Source organism: Penaeus vannamei, chromosome 8 (genome assembly GCF_042767895.1).
Source record: "Penaeus vannamei isolate JL-2024 chromosome 8, ASM4276789v1, whole genome shotgun sequence".
Lineage (NCBI taxonomy): Eukaryota > Metazoa > Arthropoda > Malacostraca > Decapoda > Penaeidae > Penaeus > Penaeus vannamei.
Genome location: NC_091556.1, coordinates 12,692,694 through 12,705,193, shown reverse-complemented (window position 1 = coordinate 12,705,193; position 12,500 = coordinate 12,692,694). Strand labels below are relative to the sequence as shown.

Genomic DNA, 12,500 nt, shown 5'->3' with positions numbered 1-12,500 from the left:
ACAATTATTTTACTGCATCATTCATTGGTCTTAGCAAATACTGCACAATGCTGTTAGAGTGACAATATTAGCCTTATTTATTGGAAGTACGATTAATAAGAGAGATGAAATTTAGTATACAACAAAGAGCCCGTTTGTTTTCACATGTTTAGCTCTAATTCCTTCCAGATATCAAGGATCGTCGAGACAGACAAAATCAAATCGACCCGCAAAGACAACACTTGCTCGCCCTGATAGAGGCTCGGACCAACCAATCCATCAAAATATGAAGTAAAGAAGTGAACTGAGGGAGAGGGTGGAGAAGGTAGTGATGGAAAAGTAAGATGATGATTAAAAGTAGGGGCGATGACAGCCCTTGTATTTTCTTTCTTTTTGTGTGTGTTATATGTTAGGATCGGCCAAGCGACACTTCTTGCGGTCATTAAGGAACGGATCGCCCGGGTAGATTATCTTCGCCTGCTGGACGGCCGACACGTACCTGTTCGTCAATCACACTTATTCGCGTGTGTCCCTGCAGATGCAATACAGATACAAACTAATAAATGACATAGGAATGGATAATACGGCACCTGGATTATGAACTGGGTTAAACAACTTTCGAGGTGATTTTTACAAAAGTAGTGACATTCAAAATAGTGTTTATAAACTGAAATTTACAAAACAAAATGCGCGCGCACACATGTGCATACATTTGTGCATACATGCATATGAGCTCAAACACAAACACAAGGGAAAGGGAAAACAATCACAATAAGAAATGAAATCAAACCGTATCGAAATCTATTTGTCTTACAGAGATATCGCATTTGTTTCACAGGTAGCGTGGCCGAGCGGTCTAAGGCGCTGGTTTAAGGCACCAGTCTCTTCGGAGGCGTGGGTTCGAATCCCACCGCTGCCAAGAGTTTGGGCACTGCACTGGAGCAGTGTCCGGCCCATGAGCAAGAGTTTCGAGGACGCCGCCTTCGCAAATCTCACTCAACTGGCCTAGCCAAGATACAGAGAGCTTGGAACTCACTGTACCTGTGTCCAGTTGACAGAAGCTCAAACGCCATGCGAAGGAATGCCTCGGCATGAATAGCTATATTGTTGCTTTTAAAGGCGCAACGAATTATCTACAAGAATAACATTAGCAATGCACCAGTTCATAAAGTAAACTACAACATCAAGAAGCAGGCTAAAGCGTTCAAATTCGGCATTACAGCACGAAGATTAAAGCATGAAGTTGATCGTGCTCTTGATTTCTTGGGATTGCACTATCTTAGTCTCTCTCAAGGTTCAGATATCTCAAGATCAGTACCATAATATCTGGATTCATTATGTTATTTTTCTATCATTAGGCAGAACGAGTTACCTTGATGCAAGCAGTGTAATTAAAAATCCACTCTATATTGTTCACAAAGCACTGTTATAAAAATGAATTGCTTCGTTGTGACCCAATCATTTTACTGTGTGTACTATCATTCACTGGTTTTAGCAGATACTGCACAATGCTGTGTGACAATATTAGCCTTATCTATTAGAAGTACAATTAACTGAAGTGAGATGAAACTTACTATACAACAAATAACCCGTCTATTTTCAGATGTTTAGCTCTAATTCCTTCCAGATATCAAGGATCGTCGGGACAGGCAAAAAGGAATCGGCCTGCAAAGACGTAGTCTTTTGCGCGCTCTCATAGAGGATCGGGCCAACCAATCCAGCAGAATATGACGTAAAGAAGTGAAGAGAGGGAGAGGGTGGAGAAGGTAGTGATGAAAATGGGAAGTTATATGGAAGTTAAAGAGTAAAAGTAAGGGGGCGTCACCCAGTGTGTCTTTTTTTTCATTTTTGTTACCATGTTAGAATCGGACCTAACGGTTATTAAGGTCCGGATCGCCCGGGACGATCATATTCGGCTGCTGGATGGTACTTGTTCGTCAATCACACTTGTCCGCGTATGTCTCTGCATATACAGTGAATTGTACTACTAATAAATGACAAGAATGAATCATACGGCACCTGGACTATGAACTTGGCTAAATAACTTTTGAATCCGGCTGTTTATAAGACACGGATTTGATATAAAATGATTTTACAAATGTAGTGACAAACGAAATAACAAAACGCGTGCGCACATATATGCATACATTTGTGCATACATACATATGGACTCAATCACAAACACAGATGTACGCAAAGGTGAAAGGAAAACAATCACAATAAGAAATGAAATCCAACCGTTTCGAAATGGAACTGCATGAACAAAACTATTCTTTAAGCTGAGATAAATTAAACCTGAACACCTGAAAATAGACAGTATGAATAATGCAGACTTTAGTTTTTACTCTAATTGATAAACAATTAGGAGATAAATATGTCACCATGTATAACAATGTTATCTAGTATCTACGGAGACCAATGGGTGAAGCGATAAAATCATGGTATCACAATTTTACGAAGCACTTTGTCTTTTTCTTTTAATATGGAGATATTCCTCTGGTTTTGAAGGTAGCGTGGCCGAGCGGTCTAAGGCGCTGGTTTAAGGCACCAGTCTCTTCGGAGGCGTGGGTTCGAATCCCACCGCTGCCAAGAGTTTTGGCACTGCACTGGACTCGTGGTCGGTCCATGAGCAAGAGTTTCGAGGACGCCGCCTTCGCAAATCTCACTCAACTGGCCTAGCCAAGATACAAAGAGCTTGGAACTGACTGTACCTGTGTCCAGCTGACAGAAGCTCAAATGCCAAGCGAAAGGAATGTCTCGGGGCATGAATAGCTATATTGTGATGCCTTTAAAGGCATTGCGAATTATCTACAAAAATAACATCAACAATGCATCAGTTCATCAACAGAAACTACACCAAAGAATTCATCTCATTTACGGTCCCCTCTTATAGTTTAGAGAATCCCTCTTATATATCAAAACAATAAAATTGCTGTATGAAAATACTCAAATTGCAGGTAAGAACAAATCAAATAAAAGACTATGGTAGATTAAAGCGTTCAAATTGATAAGTTCATTTCGGCATTACAGCACGAAGATCAAGTTGATCGAGCTCTTGATTTCTTGGGATTTTACTGTCTTCGTCTCTCAAGGTTCAGATTTACCAAAGATAACCACCATAATTTCTGGATTCATCATGTTATCTTTCTTATTAGATAACAAAACTTTACAAAATATCGGAATCCCTTACGTGGCGAATGGCGCTTAATAAATATCCTTGAGGAACGCTGAATAATAACGCATTAGTGTATTTTCTCTTGAAAATCTTAGTATCTCAATAACAAGGAGAAATGTCAATATTTCCTGAGAGCCGGAAAGTACCTACTAATGATATCTGTAATCTCAAAACCGCGCGACCTCATCTGCCCATCAAATCCTAACAAACTTCCCCATTCCCAAAATACCTACTAATATTTATAGACCTTTTAATCGCATGACCTCATCTGCCCATAGAATCATATGTTAAGAACTATAATATAAGTCAGATCTTTCCACATCTCATTACACTATGACAAGCCTGATCACGATGAACACTTCAACAAGTTTTCTGCACTTTGTTTCTCCACACATGGAACTGAGCGACAGGTTATCGTCTTCAAACTTTGACCTTTTGCAAAGTTCACCCGAGTCCAAATCTACCTCTGGTGATTCTCTGATTCTTCCACCGCCAACCAATATGTTATGTGTTGGAAATATTACTACGTGTACACCACATATCGGAATAACCAGCACGGTGTTGAAAGAAGTGGCCTGTCGGAGGAAGGAAGTGCGGAAGACCAGGCGGTTTGGCGGTCGCAGGTCCGAGACGCCCTTCGCGAGGAGAAGGCTGGTCTTTGAGGCGGAGAGAGAGGAGTAATCTTTTCCATAATCTTATAATTCTTTATCACAACGATAATAAACGTATATATGAATAGTTCCCGTTTCGTATTCTCCCAATAAAACATGGCAAAAAAGGCGGTGTATTCCACTTGCATTGAAAAGAAGATTGCAAAAGAATACAGTTAAAATCATTAAGGTGTTGCAGCCGATCTTATTTCCTGAATGATTGGGACTGCGTTCCATTTCTTGCTTATTTAACAAATTGGTGATTTGATAAAACGAATAATCAAACAATATCCTTAAGCAAACTATGCTTTACCATGATCCTGCAGAATCGTGTTCCACTAACTGGAGTCGTGTGAAGACAATATTGGAAATATCAAGGTGCATAAACCTGGAATTTAGTTAGCAAACACGTACTTAGGCATATATGCCTGTGTGTGTATCCATATATCTATCTATCTATATGTGTGTGTGTATATGCATATATTTGTGTATATACATGTATATATATGTATATGTATGTAATGTATATACAGTCTATAAGTATATGCATAAGTAGATATCAGTATACATGTATGTGCAAATATGTATACGTAGATATGTATGTATATATATATATATATACATATATATACATATATATATGTGTGTGTGTGTGTGTGTGTGTGTGTGTGTGTGTGTGTGTGTGTGTGTGTGTGTGTGTATGTGTGTGTATGTATATATATATATATATATATATATATATATATATATATATATATATATATATATATATATGCATATATGTATATATTTGTGTGTGTGTGTATGTATATGTACATATACGTATATATATATATGTATATATTTTTGTGTATATATATATATATATATATATGCATATGTACATATATGTATATATAAGTATATATATGTATATGTTCATATATGTATATATAAGTATATATATATATATATGTATATATATATATATATATGTATATGTACATATATGTATATATAAGTATATATATGTATATGTTCATATATGTATATATAAGTATATATATATATGTATATATAAGTATATATAAGTATATATATGTATATATAAGTATATATATGTATACATAAGTATATATATGTATACATAAGTATATATATGTATATATAAGTATATATATGTATATATAAGTATATATATGTATACATAAGTATATATATGTATACATAAGTATATATATGTATATATAAGTATATATATATATATGTATATATATACGTATATGTATATATAAGTATATATATGTATATATAGGTATGTGTGCATATATATATGTATGTGTGTATATATATATGTATGTGTGTATATATATATGTATGTGTGTATATATATATGTATGTGTGTATATATATATGTATGTGTGTATATATATATGTATGTGTGTATATATATGTACATATGTGTATATATATGTACATGTATGTGTATATATATATGTATATTTATATATGATTACACAATGAATATTCTTGTATAATAACACACTGTGTGAGCGTATATTTTCTATTAAGATTTTTAGCAGCTCGATGACAACACGAGAAATCATATTAATATTTCCTAAGAGGCGAAAAATCCTAACATAAGCATCCCAATTCTCAAAATACCTACTAATGATATTTGTAATCACAATACCGCGCGACCTCATCCACCCATCGAATCAACATAAACATCCCAATTACCAAAGTACCTAATATTCATAGACCTTTGAACCACATGACCTCATGTGCCCAAAGTTCACATGTTAAGAACTATAATATAAGTCAGATCTTTCCACATCTCATCATACTATCAGAGACCTGATCACCATGAACACTTCAACAAGATTTCTGCACCTTGTTTCTCCACACATGGAACTGAGTGACAGGTTATCGCCTTCAAACTTTGACCTTTTCCAAAGTTCATCCGAGTTGAAATCTACTTCTGGTGATTCTCTGATTCTTCCAACGCCAATCAATATGTTACGTGATGGAAATATTACTACGTGTACACCTTATATTGGAATAACAAGCACGGTGTTGAAAGAAGTGGCCTGTCGCAGGAAGGAAGTGCGGAAGACCAGACGGTTTGGCGGTCGCAGGTCCGAGACGCCCTTCGCGAGGAGGAGGCTGGTCTTTGAGGCGGAGAGAGAGGAGTAATCTTTTGCATATTTTTATTTATTACCACAACAAAAATAAACGTATATATCAGTATTTCCTGTTTCGTCTTCTCCCAATAAACATGCTTAAAGAATCAAACGCAAACATACACACACACACGAGCGCACATACACAGAGTTAATTTCCTCGCCAGACTTCGATCTTTTAGCAGCTTCACCTCATGCAGAATCCATCTCTTGACAGAAATTCTTTAGTTCCCTTTTCTAAAACAAGGACCTAAAAAGATTCTATTATTAGACAGAACGAGTCACCTCGATGCAATCAGTGTAATTAAAAACCCACTCTATATTGTTCACAATGCACTGTTATAAAAATGAAGCGCTTCGTTAATTGTGACACAATTATTTTATTGCATGCTATCATTCATTAGTCTTAGCAGATACTGCACAATGCTGTTAGAGTGACAATATTAGCCTTATTTATTGGAAGTACGATTAATAGGAGAGAGATAAAATTCAGATGTTTAGCTCTAATTCCTTCCAGATATCAAGGATCGCCGAGACAGACAAAATCAAATCGACCCGCAAAGACAACACTTTTGCTCATCCTGATAGAGGCTCGGACCAACCAATCCATCAAAATATGAAGTAAAGAAGTGAAGAGAGGGAGAGGGTGGAGAAGGTAGTGATGGAAATGTAAGATGAAGATTAAAAGTAGAGGGGCGACAGCCCTTGTATTTTTTCTTTCTTTTTGTGTGTGTTATATGTTAGGATCGGCCAAGTGACACTTCTTGCGGTCATTAAGGAACGGATCGCCCGGGTAGATTATCTTCGGCTGCTGGACGGCCGACACGTACCTGTTCGTTAATCACACTTCTTCGCGTGTGTCCCTGCAGATACAGACTAATAAATGACTTAGGAATGGATAATACGGCACCTGGATTATGAACGGGACTTAAAGTAACTGGGCTAAAAAACTTTTGAGATGATTTTTACAAAAGTAGTGACATATACAAAATAGTGTTTATAAACTGAAATTTACATAACAAAATGCGCGCGCACACATGTGCATACATTTGTGCATACATGCATATGAGCTCAAACACAAACACAATAGCATGTACGCAAAGGTGAAAGGGAAAACAATCACAATAAGAAATGAAATCAAACCGTTTCGAAATCGAGCTGCCGGACTAAACACCAAATAAAGCGATTGTATTGCATGAACGAAACTATTCTTTAATCTGCAAGAAATTAAACCTGAACATACCTGAAATTGAACAGGCTGTTTAATGCAGACTTTAGTTCTTACTATAATCAACTGATAAACAATTTAGAGATAAACCTGCCATCATCCATAACAATGTTATCGAGTATCTGCGAAGGCCAATGAGTGATGCGATAAAAGTATTGTATCACAATTTTACGAAGAGCTTTATTTTTATCTATCTTTCTTACAGAGAATCATAATTGCTTCACAGGTAGCGTGGCCGAGCGGTCTAAGGCGCTGGTTTAAGGCACCAGTCTCTTCGGAGGCGTGGGTTCGAATCCCACCGCTGCCAAGCATCTTGGCACTGCACTGGAGCAGTGTCCGGCCCATGAGCAAGAGTTTCGAGGACACCGCCTTCGCAAATCTCACTCAACTGGCCTAGCCAAGATACAAAGAGTTTGGAACTGACTGTACCTGTGTCCAGCACAGGTACAGGGACAGGCAAAATGGAATCGGCCTGCAAAGACATGGTCTTTTGCGCGCTCTCATAGAGGCTCGGGCCAACCAATCCAGCAGAAAATGAAGTGAAGAGAGGGAGAGGGTGGTGAAGGTAGTGATGAAAATGGAAAGTTAAATGGAAGTTAAAGATTAAAAGTAGGGGGGGCGACGCCCAGTGTGTCTTTTTTTTTCTTTTTGTTACCATGTTAGAATCGGACCTAACGGTTATTAAGGTCCGGATCGCCCAAGACGATCATCTTCGGCTGCTGGATGGTACTTGTTCGTCAATCACACTTGTCCGCGTGTGTCTCTGCATATACAGTGAATTGTACTACTAATAAATGACAAGAATGAATCATACGGCACCTGGACTATGAACTTGGCTAAATAACTTTTGAGATCGGCTGTTTATAAGAAACGGATTTGATATAAAATGATTTTACAAATGTAGTGACAAACGAAATAACAAAACGCGTGCGCACATATATGCATACATTTGTGCATATGGACTCAATCACAAACACAGTAGCATGTACGCGAAGGTAAAAGGAAAACAATCACAATAAGAAATGAAATCCAACCGTTTCGAAATGGAACTGCATGAACAAAACTATTCTTTAAGCTGGAAGAAATTAAACCCGAACACCTGAAAACAGACAGTATGAATAATGCAGACTTTAGTTTTTACTCTAATTGATAAACAATTAGGAGATAATATGTCACCACGTATGACAATGTTATCTAGTATCTACGGAGACCAATGGGTGAAGCGATAAAATCATGGTATCACAATTGTGTGTTTGTCTTTATGTATATGTACATATTCCCAAGGCATTGAATATATATATGTATATATTTTTGTGTATATATATATATGTATATATTTTGTGTATATATATATGTATATATTTTTGTGTATATATATGTATATGTATATATTTTTGTGCATATATATATATATATATATGTATATGTACATATATGTATATATAAGTATATATGTGTATATGTTCATATATGTATATATAAGTATATATATATATATATATATATATATATATATACGTATATGTATATATAAGTATATATATGTATATATATGTATGTGTGTATATATATATGTATGTGTGTATATATATATGTATGTGTGTATATATATATGTATGTGTGTATATATATATGTATGTGTGTATATATATGTACATATATGTGTATATATATGTACATGTATGTGTATATATATGTATATTTATATATGATTACACTATGGATATTCTTGTATAACAACACATTGTGTGAGCGTATATTTTCTATTAATATTTTTAGCAGCTCGATGACAACACGAGAAATCATATTAATATTTCCTAAGAGGCGAAAAATCCTAACATAAACATCCCAATTCTCAAAATACCTACTAATGATATTTGTAATCACAATATCGCGCGACCTCATCCACCCATCGAATCAACATAAACATCCCAATTACCAAAGTACCTAATATTCATAGACCTTTGAACCACATGACCTCATGTGCCCAAAGTTCACATGTTAAGAACTATAATATAAGTCAGATCTTTCCACATCTCATCATACTATCAGAGACCTGATCACCATGAACACTTCAACAAGATTTCTGCACCTTGTTTCTCCACACATAGAACTGACTGACAGGTTATCGCCTTCAAACTTTGACCTTTTCCAAAGTTCATCCGAGTTGAAATCTACTTCTGGTGATTCTCTGATTCTTCCACCGCCAACCAATATGATTTGTGATGGAAATATCACTACGTGTACACCTTATATTGGAATAACAAGCACGGTGTTAGAAGAAGTGGCCTGTCGAAGGAAGGAAGTGCGGAAGACCAGACGGTTTGGCGGTCGCAGGTCCGAGACGCCCTTCGCGAGGAGGAGGCTGGTCTTTGAGGCGGAGAGAGATGAGTAATCTTTTGCATATTTTTATTTATTACCACAACAAAAATAAACGTATATATCAGTATTTCCTGTTTCGTATTCTCCCAATAAACATGCTTAAAGAAGCAATGCATTAAAAGGGAAATTGCAAATGAATATAATGAAAACAAAGAATCAAACGGAAACATACACACACACACGAGCGCACACACAGAGTTGATTGATTTCCTCGCCAGACTTCGATCTTTTACCAGCTTCACCTCATGCAGAATCCATCTCTTGACAGAAATTCTTTAGTTCCCTTTTCTAAAACAAGGACCTAAAAAGATTCTATTGTCAGACAGAACGAGTCACCTCGATGCAATCAGTGTAATTAAAAATCCACTCTATATTGTTCACAATGCACTGTTATAAAAATGAAGCGCTTCGTTAATTGTGACACAATTATTTTACTGCATCATTCATTGGTCTTAGCAAATACTGCACAATGCTGTTAGAGTGACAATATTAGCCTTATTTATTGGAAGTACGATTAATAAGAGAGATGAAATTTAGTATACAACAAAGAGCCCGTTTGTTTTCACATGCTTAGGTCTAATTCCTTCCAGATATCAAGGATCGTCGAGGCAGACAAAATCAAATCGACCCACAAAGACAACACTTGCTCGTCCTGATAGAGGCTCGGACCAACCAATCTATCAAAATATGAAGTAAAGAAGTGAAGAGAGGGAGAGGGTGGAGAAGATAGTGATGGACATGTATGACAACATCCCTTGTATTCTTTCTTTCTTTCTGTGTGTTATATGTTAGAATCGGCCAAGCGACACTTCTTGCGGTCATTAAGGAACGGATCGCCCGGGTAGATTATCTTCGCCTGCTGGACGGCCGACACGTACCTGTTCGTCAATCACACTTATTCGCGTGTGTCCCTGCAGATGCAATGCAGATACAGACACTAATAAATGACTTAGGATTGGATAATACGGCACCTGGATTATGAACGGGACTTAAAGTAACTGGGCTAAAAAAAACTTTTGAGGTGATTTTTACAAAAGTAGTGACATACAAAATAGTGTTTATAAACTGAAATTTACATAACAAAATGCGCGCGCACACATGTGCATACATTTGTGCATACATGCATATGAGCTCAAACATAAACAATATAGCATGTATGCAAAGGTGAAAGGAAAACAATCACTAAGAAATGAAATCAAACCGTTTCGAAATCGAGCTGCCGGACTAAACACCAAATAAAGCGATTGTATTGCATGAACGAAACTATTCTTTAATCTGCAAGAAATTAAACCTGAACATACCTGAAATTGAACAGGCTGTTTAATGCAGACTTTAGTTCTTACTGTAATCAACTGATAAACAATTTAGAGATAAAGCTGCCATCATCCATAACAATGTTATCGAGTATCTGCGAAGGCCAATGAGTGATGCGATAAAAGCATTGTATCACAACTTTACGAAGCGCTTTATTTTTATCTATCTTACAGAGATATTACCATTGCTTCAGAGGTATCGTGGCCGAGCGGTCTAAGGCACTGGTTTAAGGCACCAGTCTCTTCGGAGGCGTGGGTTCGAATCCCACCGCTGCCAACAATTTTGGCACTGCACTGGAGCAGTGTCCGGCCCGTGAGCAAGAGTTTCGAGGACGCCGCCTTCGCAAATCTCACTCAACTGGCCTAGCCAAGATACAAAGAGTTTGGAACTGACTGTACCTGTGTCCAGCACAGGTACAGGGACAGGCAAAATGGAATCGGCCTGCAAAGACATGGTCTTTTGCGCGCTCTCATAGAGGCTCGGGCCAACCAATCCAGCAGAAAATGAAGTAAAGAAGTGAAGAGAGGGAGAGGGTGGTGAAGGTAGTGATGAAAATGGAAAGTTAAATGGAAGTTAAAGAGTAAAAGTAGGGGGGCGACACCCAGTGTATCTTTTTTTTTTCTTTTTGTTACCATGTTAGAATCGGACCTAACGGTTATTAAGGTCCGGATCGCCCGGGACGATCATCTTCGGCTGCTGGATGGTACTTGTTCGTCAATCACACTTGTCCGCGTGTGTCTCTGCATATACAGTGAATTGTACTACTAATAAATGACTGAAGAATGGATAATACGGCACCTGGACTATGAACTTGGCTAAATAACTTTTGAGATCGGCTGTTTATAAGAAACGGATTTGATATAAAATGATTTTACAAATGTAGTGACAAACGAAATAACAAAACGCGTGCGCACATATATGCATACATTTGTGCATACATACATATGGACTCAATCACAAACACAGTAGCATGTACGCAAAGGTGAAAGGAAAACAATCACAATAAGAAATGAAATCCAACCGTTTCGAAATGGAACTGCATGAACAAAACTATTCTTTAAGCTGGGAGAAATTAAACCCGAACACCTGAAAATAGACAGTATGAATAATGCAGACTTTAGTTTTTACTCTAATTGATAAACAATTAGGAGATAATATGTCACCATGTATAACAATGTTATCTAGTATCTACGGAGTCCAATGGGTGAAGCGATAAAATCATGGTATCACAATTTTACGAAGCACTTAATCTTTATCTTTTCAATATAGATATATTCCTAAGGTTTTGAAGGTAGCGTGGCCGAGCGGTCTAAGGCGCTGGTTTAAGGCACCAGTCTCTTCGGAGGCGTGGGTTCGAATCCCACCGCTGCCAAGGATTTTGGCACTGCACTGGAGCAGTGTCCGGCCCATAAATAAGACAGGAAGACGCCACCTTCGCAAATCTTAATTGCCCAAGTCTTAAAATAGAAAGCTGTAAAGCTTGGAAGAACTGACGGTGCCTTTAAAGGCACTGCCAGTTACTTACAAGAATAACAATAAAACAGTTCATAAACAGAAACTACAGCATCAAGTTTATCTCACTGACGGTCCCCACTAATGGTTTAGAAAGC

The 12,500-nt window shown here is 37.2% G+C and overlaps 1 protein-coding gene and 5 non-coding genes across 12 annotated transcripts in view; 5 read left to right on the top strand and 1 right to left on the bottom strand.

Annotated features, from left to right (window-relative positions):
* Window positions 1–12,500, bottom strand: part of LOC113829876 (solute carrier family 49 member 4 homolog) — a 112,727-nt gene that overhangs the window by 25,702 nt on the left and 74,525 nt on the right. The gene's annotated exons all lie outside the window — the stretch shown is intronic.
* On the top strand, window positions 817–898 carry TRNAL-AAG (transfer RNA leucine (anticodon AAG)). Its single transcript has one exon. It is a non-coding gene; the product is annotated as a tRNA-Leu (tRNA).
* Window positions 2,487–2,568, top strand: TRNAL-AAG (transfer RNA leucine (anticodon AAG)). Its single transcript has one exon. It is a non-coding gene; the product is annotated as a tRNA-Leu (tRNA).
* On the top strand, window positions 7,420–7,501 carry TRNAL-AAG (transfer RNA leucine (anticodon AAG)). Its single transcript has one exon. It is a non-coding gene; the product is annotated as a tRNA-Leu (tRNA).
* Window positions 11,085–11,166, top strand: TRNAL-AAG (transfer RNA leucine (anticodon AAG)). The gene has a single exon. It is a non-coding gene; the product is annotated as a tRNA-Leu (tRNA).
* On the top strand, window positions 12,181–12,262 carry TRNAL-AAG (transfer RNA leucine (anticodon AAG)). The gene has a single exon. It is a non-coding gene; the product is annotated as a tRNA-Leu (tRNA).